Here is a 10,683-nt window from a genome sequence, read left to right on the forward strand (position 1 = left end):
CCAATTCTCTGGAAATCCTACCGAGGATCCAAACCTTCATTTATCCGTATTTGTCCAATACGCTGATACTGTTAAAGCTAATGGTGTCACTTCAGAGGCAATTCGACTTCGTCTTTTTCCTTTCTCGTTACGAGATAGCGCTAGAAGATGGCTTCAGTCTCTTCCTTCCAACTCAGTCACCACGTGGAACGAGTTGAAGAAAGTCTTCCTTGCTCGATATTTTCCGCCGAGCAAAACAGCTATGTTAAGAGCTCAGATAAATGGATTTAAACAGAAAGATAACGAGTCTCTTTTCGAAGCATGGGAAAGATACAAAGACACGATGAGACTTTGTCCACACCATGGTTTAGAGGACTGGTTAGTAATTCATACCTTCTATAATGGTCTCTTGTACAACACGAGGTTAATAATATACGCCGCCGCAGGTGGTGCACTAATGAACAAACCTTATGCTGATGCTTACCAACATATCGAAAGCATGGCTCAAAACCACTATCAGTGGGGAAGCGAACGAACAATGGTAGAAAAACCTCAAACGAAAACTGGCATGTACGAGATAAGTAACCTTGATCATGTTAACGCAAAAGTGGATGCTCTGGTCCAGAAAATTGAAAGTTTAAATGTATCACCTCCAGCAGTCGTGGTTGCTATAACTCAGAATTGCGAAGTCTGTGGAATCCAAGGTCACACTCATGCAGATTGTCAACTCCTAACAGGAATCCAAGCGGAGCAAGTAAACTATGCTCAAGGAAGCCCCTACTCGCATACCTATAACTCAAATTGGAAGAATCATCCTAATTTTTCATATAAGAGTAATAATGCTTTATACGCACCTGGACAAGCTCCAAATCAAGCCCCAGCTATACCTCCGGGATATCAAAATCCGATCCCATCTACACCTAACAATAACGTTCCTAGGAAATCCAACTTGGAAATCATGATGGAGAACTTCATAGCTTCTCAACAGCAAACCAATAAAGATTTCTTAAACCAGAATGTACACACTGGCGAACAAATCAAACAACTAGCAAGTAAAGTAGATGCCCTGGCTACTCATAACAAAATGCTGGAAACACAAATATCACAAGTAGCTCAACAAAAAGCGCCCACTGCTGCCCCAACTAGTACATTTCCTGGACAGCCCCAACCTAACCCGAGAAGCCACGCTCATGCAATCATACTAAGAAGTGGAACGGAAGTGGAAGGACCGTCTGATCCAAGAACTGAGAACCAAAACTCTAAAAAGTCAACTGAGGAAGAAAATAAACCTAAGGAAAAGGAAGAGAGTAATAAGGAAACCGTAGAAAAGAAAGAACCTTATATACCTCCACCACCCTATAAACCACCTATTCCTTACCCTCAAAGGCTTATTAAAACCAAAGATGTGGGCCAATTTAGAAAATTTGTTGACCTACTGAAACAATTAAACGTCACAATTCCTTTTACAGAAGCTATTACGCAGATGCCCTCATATGCCAAGTTCTTAAAAGAAATTCTTTCTAATAAAAGGAAACTTGAAGATAACGAAACCGTTACACTCACTGTTGAATGTAGCGCTATAATCCAGAATATGCCTCCTAAACTTAAAGATCCGGGTAGTTTCTCTATACCCTGTCACATAGGAAAATTTGTCATCGACAAAGCCTTATGCGATTTAGGAGCCGGTATTAGTGTTATGCCTTTATCCATATGCAAGAAACTTGAAATGGGAGAATTAAGACCAACTAAAATGTCTGTGCAACTAGCGGATCGTTCTGTTAAATATCCTGTAGGAATTCTTGAAAACGTTCCCGTTCGCATAGGTCAATTCTACATTCCAACCGATTTTATAATTATGGACATTAGAGAAGATGAAGTTACACCCATTATACTGGGAAGACCGTTCTTAGCAACTGCCGGTGCAATCATAGACGTAAAACGAGGACGACTCACTTTCGAAGTGGGAGAAGAGAAAATTGAGTTCATTCTTTCCCAATTTTTGAAAGCACCTGCAATAGAAGACACGTGTTACTTCATGGATATCATTGATGAATGCATAAAAGAAACAGAGTTAGAAAATCACAAATCATCTGACTATCTTATAGAAGACAAACTTAGCCAATGTTTGGCAATAACACCGGACCCTACGCAGTGCCTTAAGAAACAAACCCTAGACCTGAAAACACTTCCCAAAAATCTGAGATATGAATTCCTAGACTTAGAACTTGAACGACCAGTGATAGTTAATGCAGACCTAGGAAAACTCGAAACAGAAAAACTCCTGCATATCTTAAGAAAATATCCAACCGCACTAGGATACAACATCACCGATCTTAAAGGAATAAGTCCTTCTATTTGTATGCACCGCATCATGCTAGAAGAATACTGTAAAACTTCTAGGGAACACCAGAGGAGACTAAACCCGATCCTAAGTGAGGTAGTGAAGAAGGAAATAACCAAGTTATTAGAGGCAGGTATCATATATCCTATATCTGATAGCAAATGGGTTAGTCCTGTACATGTAGTACCGAAGAAAGGAGGTATAACAGTTATTGAAAATGAAAAAGGAGAAACTATAACCAAACGAATCGAATCGGGATGGAGAATATGCATTGACTATAGGAAACTAAACAAAGCAACCCGAAAAGATCATTTCCCTTTACCATTCATTGATCAGATGTTAGAACGCTTAGCAAAACATTCTCATTTCTACTATCTAGACGGTTATTCAGGCTTCTTTCAAATACCAATTCATCCTGATGACCAAGAAAAAACAACGTTCACATGTCCTTTTGGTACCTTCGCCTATCGACGAATGCCGTTTGGCTTGTGTAATGCTCCTGCAACCTTCCAAAGGTGCATGATGGCAATATTCGCCGATTTTCTCGAAAACATCATGGAAGTCTTTATGGATGAATTTTCCGTATGCGGACAAAGCTTTGAAGAATGCCTTGAGAACCTAGAAAGAGTTCTAGAGCGATGTGTAAAAGTGAACCTAGTACTTAATTGGGAAAAATGTCACTTCATGGTACAAGAAGGAATTGTTTTAGGACATATCATCTCAAATAGAGGAATTGAAGTAGACAAAGCCAAAATAGAGGTAATCGAAAACCTTCAACCTCCGAAAACTGTGAGAGAAGTACGAAGCTTCTTAGGACATGCCGGTTTTTACCGACGATTCATTAAAGACTTCTCTAAAATAACTAAACCTTTAACTAGGCTATTGATGAAGGATGCTGAATTCATATTCGACAATAAATGTTTAGAAGCATTTCAAACGCTTAAACAAGCATTGATCTACGCACCCATAATGCAGACACCAGATTGGAATGAACCATTCGAAATAATGTGTGATGCCAGTGATTACGGTGTGGGTGCCATTTTAGGACAACGAAAGGATAAAAAGCTTCACGTTATATATTACGCAAGTAGAACTCTAGATGAAGCACAAATGAATTACGCAACAACTGAGAAAGAACTTTTAGCAGTAGTATTTGCGTTAGATAAATTTCGTTCTTACTTGGTCGGAGCCAAAATAATCATTTACACTGACCACGCTGCTATCAAGTACCTCTTAACAAAAAAGGATGCTAAACCTAGACTCCTAAGGTGGATCTTGTTGCTACAAGAGTTCGATTTGGAAATCAAAGACAAGAAAGGAACTGAAAACGTAGTAGCAGATCACCTCTCTAGACTCGAGAACCTTGAACCGGAAAGAACATCAATCAACGATGATTTCTCGTACGATAAACTTATAGCTACTTTGGGAGAAAATAACGCTGATAAACAGGTAGAAACCACCTTAGCTATATCTGTTACACCATGGTACGCTGATCTCGTAAATTATTTAGCTGCCGGAATAGTTCCACCTACTTTATCCTACCAGCAGAAGAAACGATTCTTCTATGACATAAAACACTATTACTGGGATAACCCCTTACTCTTTAAAAGAGGCCCCGATGGTATTTTCCGTCGGTGTATACCCGAAGAAGAGGTAGAAAATATCATCCAACACTGTCACTCCGCTCCTTATGGTGGACATGCAAGTACATCCAAGACCTGCTCTAAAATCCTACAAGCCGGTTTTTATTGGCCAAATATATGGAAGGATGTGCATGCGGCTATTAAGAAATGTGATAGATGTCAACGCACAGGAAACATATCTAGACGTGACGAGATGCCACAAAAGGGCGTTTTGGAAGTAGAGATTTTCGACGTGTGGGGGATAGACTTCATGGGACCTTTTCCATCCTCTTTCGGTAACAAATACATACTCGTGGCAGTTGACTACGTACCAAAATGGATTGAAGCTATAACTTCTCCAACAAACGACACACGAGTAGTAACTAGACTCTTTAAGAATATAATATTTCCAAGATTTGGTGTCCCAAGAATAGCAGTCAGTGATGGTGGATCGCATTTCATATCCAAGGTACTCGAAAAACTATTGTTTAAGTATGGCGTAAGGCATAGAGTCGCGACACCTTACCACCCTCAAACCAGTGGGCAAGTGGAAGTGTCTAACAGGGAGATTAAACAAATATTAGAAAAAACAGTCGCCACCTCAAGGAAAGACTGGTCATTGAAATTACCAGAAGCTTTATGGGCTTATCGAACTGCTTACAAAACTCCCATAGGGACAACCCCATTTAAGCTTATCTATGGAAAATCTTGCCACCTCCCGGTAGAATTAGAACATAAAGCCTACTGGGCTATTAAAAATCTAAATTTAAACTATAAGGCCGCCGGTGAAAAGCGAATCCTTGACATAAACGAATTAGAGGAACTCAGAAGAGACGCTTACAAAAATGCCAGAATCTACAAAGAAAGAACAAAACAATGGCATGACAAACGCATATCAAGGAAAATCTTCAAACAAGGCGATACAGTCCTTTTATTTAACTCTAGGCTAAAGTTGTTTCCAGGAAAACTACGATCTAGATGGTCAGGTCCTTTTCATATCACCAATGTCTTTCTCAGTGGAGCAGTAGAAATAAAAGGAAAATCCATTGAACCATTTACCGTAAACGGGCAACGTCTAAAACATTATCACTATGCAGAAAACAATGAAGATTCGCAAGTCTTGCACTTAGACGAAATGCCTCCAGAATTTATAGATTATATTTGATAGTTTTTATGTCGAGCTTGCGACATTAAACAAATCGCTTAGTAGGAGACAACCCACAAATATTTATTTATTTTATTTTATTTCTTCCTTAATTATTCTTTTAAATTTTGTTTAGTATTCATTCTTAATTTATTTTAATTTATTAAAAACTTTTCTCTTCTTCTTTCGGCATTTGGCCAAATCCTGACCAAAACTCTTGTTTTTCTTTTCTCTAGCTAACACTAACCTGATGGGACAAATTGATCGTATGGGTATCAAATTCAGAGGGAAAGCTCAGAAACAAAAGTTTGAGGAACTAGCCACGAGAGAGATGCTACCTAGTCTGTATGATGATGACTGGGCAATGACTGCCCTTGGACTAAGAGAAAGTGTCCTGTATTTGCTGAGTCAGATAGGGTGGGAAACCTCTCCTATCCGTAGACATTTCGTCACTTACCGAAGACTAACACTAGAATTCCTTAGCTCCCTGATCTACCTACCCAGCCATGGAAAAGGAATAAGCAGAGGTTTCATCCAGTTCAGAATGTTTAACATGGAGTACCAATTTAATATTCAAGACTTTACCAACCTTTTAGGTTTCCCTACCTCCCTTGATACATTCACAGTAAGCCAAGAAGAACTTTTTGAATATAGAGAACTTGAACACTTTTGGGGAAGCTTGACTGGAAATGACGATCCCGAGGAACATGAGTTTCCCTCTGGAAACATACATAACCCGGCCTTCCGTTATTTCCATAAGATCCTGACCCACACCTTATTTGGGAAGAAGCCAAACAGTACCTCAGTTTCACGTGATGAACTCTTCATCATATTTTGTGCTTCCCAGAACCGTCCAGTAAACGGTGCCACTTTTATGTTAGCAAATTTTGACCACCTTATCCAAGATGAACGAGCACCAATTCGAATAGGCGGTTTGATAACCATGATTGGAAATGCTATCGGATTACGTCAGCCTATGCTTGACTTAAGCCCTTTTTGTGGCATTACGATTATGAGTATACCCTTCCTCTTCAACACTATGTTTATAGCAAACCTAGGATCTGAAGAGTTTGAGCTTATAATTAATAACCAAGTTCTTTGCCTTTTCACCTTGCCTAGTCCTAGGACTAGTGTTCATAACCGCAATAACTGGCTCTACAATCTGAACGCAACACCCTCTCCAGCTAGATCCACTGAATCCATCCAGGACTATGAGATTTGTGATGACCAGATCCCTTATGCTGAATCTGACCCTCAGACACCATTTGGTTATTATGATATCGACCCTCCTCCTCAACCTGTCCCGACCGAAGAGTCGGCATTACCTAATCCCAGACATCATATGCCCGGAGATAATTATAACACCATCATTCAAGCCTTGATGTCCGAACAGGACGCCCTCAGAGAAGAGCTAGCTAACATGGGACAAGAATTTTTGGGTTACATGAGCAGTATGACAAATCAGTTCCACGAATTGCTATACCGTGTTAACTCCTTTGCTCCTCCGGCCAGAGATTATGCAGATGGATAGAAGTTGTTTTTCTTAGTTATTTAGTTTTAGTTAGATTATTCATTAATGTTGTTTCAAACTATGTTCGTATTTGTTTTTCTTTTTCGCATGTTTGCTTTTGTCTTCCATTGTTACATTATGACTATTTTATGAAGCTATTGATTTATTTTACTTTATTATGAATTATGCAATATCTAGCAATAATGCTCTCTACTGTTGCTACTTACATAACTTTTTAGAGAAAAATATATTTATGCAATATTATGGAAAGTAGAATAGCATGCAAGGCAATTTAGAAGTATCACAATAGCAAAAATAAAATAAAATATGCATAAGAAAATAACAGCAATTAACTATAATGGTAAAAACAAAGTACGTTGCCAGAATGACTGTGTGACGAGCGTCACACAATCCATTACGGTCGTCACACCAAGTGCCTATGACGCCCGTAACGCCCGTGTCACGAGCGTGACACCGTCTGGCTGTGTGAACGTTGCCAACCGTTGGAGACACGACCGTTGCACCACTTCACCTTTTTACCTTCCCCATTTATTCACATTTACCCACATTTATTTACTTTTCAACCACTTCCTTTCCATCTTCCAAATTTTTCCTATAAAAACCCACCATACCTTTCTTCATAAACCACAAATCATTCTATAAACTACATTTCTTCCTATTACCTTTACTTCTTTCAAACCACTTATCGATATGGCGGGCAACCAAGCTTTCGGAAATATCATCTTCCGATCCGAAGATGATAATTATCAAAGGGAGCAATTCGAACGTTTCCAACAACGAGGTGTCACCTCTACCAGGTATCCTGATTTAACTTGTCTACAAGAATTAGGATTACTTCAAGGTATAGAATGGATGCTTCGTCTTGCTGATTTAACCTTTCTATGCACGCATAATCAACCTACCTACCCATCCCTAACCTTAGAATTTTTAAGTTCCTATTCGTACAACACTCCCACCGGTGAAGACGAATTCGTAACCGGCACCGCAACCTTCCGTATGTTCAACACCGAGTACTCTCTATCCCAAAACCAATTGAGTACCATGCTACAGTTCCCCATAGAAGGTCAAGTCTACCCCAGAATCCCTCCAAACTCAAACTGGAACACAGTTGCCGCCTTCGACCTCTTTAGGAAAATATCCGGTGTAGATGCCAACAACTAGGAAGAGCTCCTTGTTTCCCATATACATAACCCAACTATCCAGTACTTTATCCGCATCCTGCAAAACACAGTTTTTGGAAGACCGAACAACAGCAAAGTCAACGCAAAGGAATTATTCTTCCTCGAATGCGTCTTCGAACCAGATACTAAGGTAAACGCCGCCTCCTTCCTACTTCATCATATTCGTACCCTATGTGCTAGAGGCCGTCAACCTTTTGTAATTGGTGGATTAATCACCACCATAGCACTTGGCTTAAACCTAGGGGACCGACTCCAAACTTTAGAATCTTTACCTCCCCTATTTATGGATATAAGCTATTGTCGGTCCAGCCGCCTAATTAAGAACAGAGTAGGTGGAAAATATTACCTTATGGTGAATAACCAGGCAGTCCCAAGCGTTGTTCTACCCAACATTACCCTAACAGATGTCACCAACCCCAACCGCCACCTCTATGATCTGAATGCTCCCGAAGCTACCGAGCCTTCACATGCAAACCCGTCTATAGACGAGTTCGAAGAAATGGAGCAAGGTGATCATGCTCCTGCACAACAATCAGTCCCGCTCAACCCTTCCGATAATGCAGCTGATCCATCCTCACGACGTCGTCGACGAAGAAGGCCTGCAACCAACGACGACATCATGGATGCTATTGATGGTATGCAAGTGCAGAATCTCGAAATGATGCAAATGATGCGCCAGATGCAACAACAACAGGAAGCGAGGAATGCCATAACCGATCAGCGGTTCACTGAGTTGCTCAGCAGGTTTGACGACTTAGAAGTACGTCAACGATCACCAGGTCCAAGAACAAGAGGCGGAAGGCAGCATTGACTTTACTTTTCTTTTCTTTTCCCTTTTTTGTATTTCTTTTGTTTTCTTTGAAACATTGGGGACAATGTTTCATTTAAGTGTGGGGAGGAAAACCGTGTTCTTTCTATTTTTCCTTTTTCAAGTATGTACTTTTCTTTTCATTGTTATTTCCCTTAATTTATAAATATATATATATATATATATATATATATATATATATATAATATATATATATATATATATATATATATTAAGTTAAGTCCCAAGTGTGAAAAATTTCTATTATCTATTCCCTCAAAATTTCCATGAGCCATAACAAAAATTCAACACACTCAGTAAGTATAAAGGTTGCTCATTTTATCGAACTTGAGACAAATTAACACAAAAACTATTACCGCCAAACACTCTAAACAAACCTCAACTTGTTAGATCAGAAAGGCACCTGTTATACAAGTCCCTGGACTTTTAACTTTATAGTAACCCCGAGTAGTTTATACAAGAAGTCAGCACCATCTTAATAGCAAACTACGTGGAGGGCCGATGAACATAAGTGAATGATTCCCAAAATAAAGAGAAAAATATATATATATCAGGAAATGCACTAATTAAGTTAGGTGATCCTTACCAGATCATTTAATCTAAAGGTTGCAGATCATACGAAAGCATAATACAAAAGATCCATTATGAGTTGGTTCAGCAGGTATCTGGTACTGAACTTGGTAGGGCGGACTACGGTCCGATCCCCCGCAATTTACAATGGATTAAATAACGAAGTTATCTGACTCATGTACCAGAGCTTCAAGCCGAAAAGGGGATCAGAATCACTAACCGGTCACTCCACTATGTGCGCGAAAAGATAAAGGGCTTAATATGATTTCGCTAGAATGAAAACGGGTGAAATAAGAGTAAAAGAACTAGGTTAGTTATAATAGCAGTGACTCGAACTGGTTTGCATAAGGTGAGGTTACCTGAGGTTGTAACGGTAGTTGTTGATGTCAAGATTAAACTCAAGTTGCTTCTAAACAAAATCTATTTGCAACCTAGTACGAATTGATGTGTGTTTTGAAATTTCATCTGGCTAAATTTTTCTATACTGTATTTTGCTTGAGGACAAGCAAAGGTCTAAGTGTGGGGGAGTTTGATAACATGAAATAATATCACATTCTAGGACTCGATTTAATTAAATTATATTATTATTTACTTCAATTTACTTCATTTTATTCGATATTACTCGGTATTTTCTTTCTATTTATCTCAGGTAGCTTATTTGAAGCACAAGTGAAAAAGGGAAGAAAAGGAGGTGCAAAAAGAAATGAAAAGAAGCAAATTCCACCAAGCCAAAGCCTAGCCCAAAAGCACAGGCGCTGCGCCTGTGACGAGCGTCACACAAGCTGTGACGAGCGTCACACCCTGCCTACTTGTGTTACGAGCGTAACACATGGTGTGACGAGCGTCACACCATTCCCCTATATTTTTGGCTTCAGAAGGGCAACAAAGACGTTGAGGCCTATTGTTACGCTTGACCATTTGCAACGTGAAGACTCTTTACACGGAAGACCTTTGGAAACAGTTACAACAAGTGACCAATATAAATAGTAGTTTTTGGCAAACCCTACGGGACTCTTCTTCGCCGTTTTCTCTTTTTCGCGCTTTTTCTCTTCCAGCAGTGCAAGCATATTTTACAGCATTATTTTTTACAGTCTTTATATTTTTTTTTCCTTTGCAATTTCTATTTTCTTTTCCAGCAATTAATTAATTTTTCACACAATAATTTCTACACCGGAAATTATTGTGTACCTTTTACTAGATCTAACCTTACGTTAGATCCTAGATTTTTATTCCTTCATTTTTATTTTTCTGTCTGATTGAAGAATTCAAGAACAAATCCAACCGGTCTGTGGTGGATGTTCAAGACTGCTATTAATTACTCAGGTTCTTTAATTATTGTTTGAATTTATATATGCCCTGCTTTATTGTTGATTTATATTATTTGCCTGAGATGAATTTGTTTATGCATGATAATTATTTAGATCTGTTTAGCATGTCTGGCTAATTTATTTAGGTATCGGTATGTAGAGTAAGCGGAATGAAGGAA

General features: G+C 39.1%; 1 pseudogene; it reads right to left on the bottom strand.

The window, feature by feature from the left end:
- Positions 1-248: 248 nt before the first annotated feature.
- On the bottom strand, positions 249-348 carry LOC127124962 (uncharacterized; annotated as a pseudogene).
- Between the last annotated feature and the right edge of the window lie 10,335 nt (positions 349-10,683).

Source organism: Lathyrus oleraceus, chromosome 2 (genome assembly GCF_024323335.1).
Source record: "Lathyrus oleraceus cultivar Zhongwan6 chromosome 2, CAAS_Psat_ZW6_1.0, whole genome shotgun sequence".
NCBI classification, from domain to species: domain Eukaryota; kingdom Viridiplantae; phylum Streptophyta; class Magnoliopsida; order Fabales; family Fabaceae; genus Lathyrus; species Lathyrus oleraceus.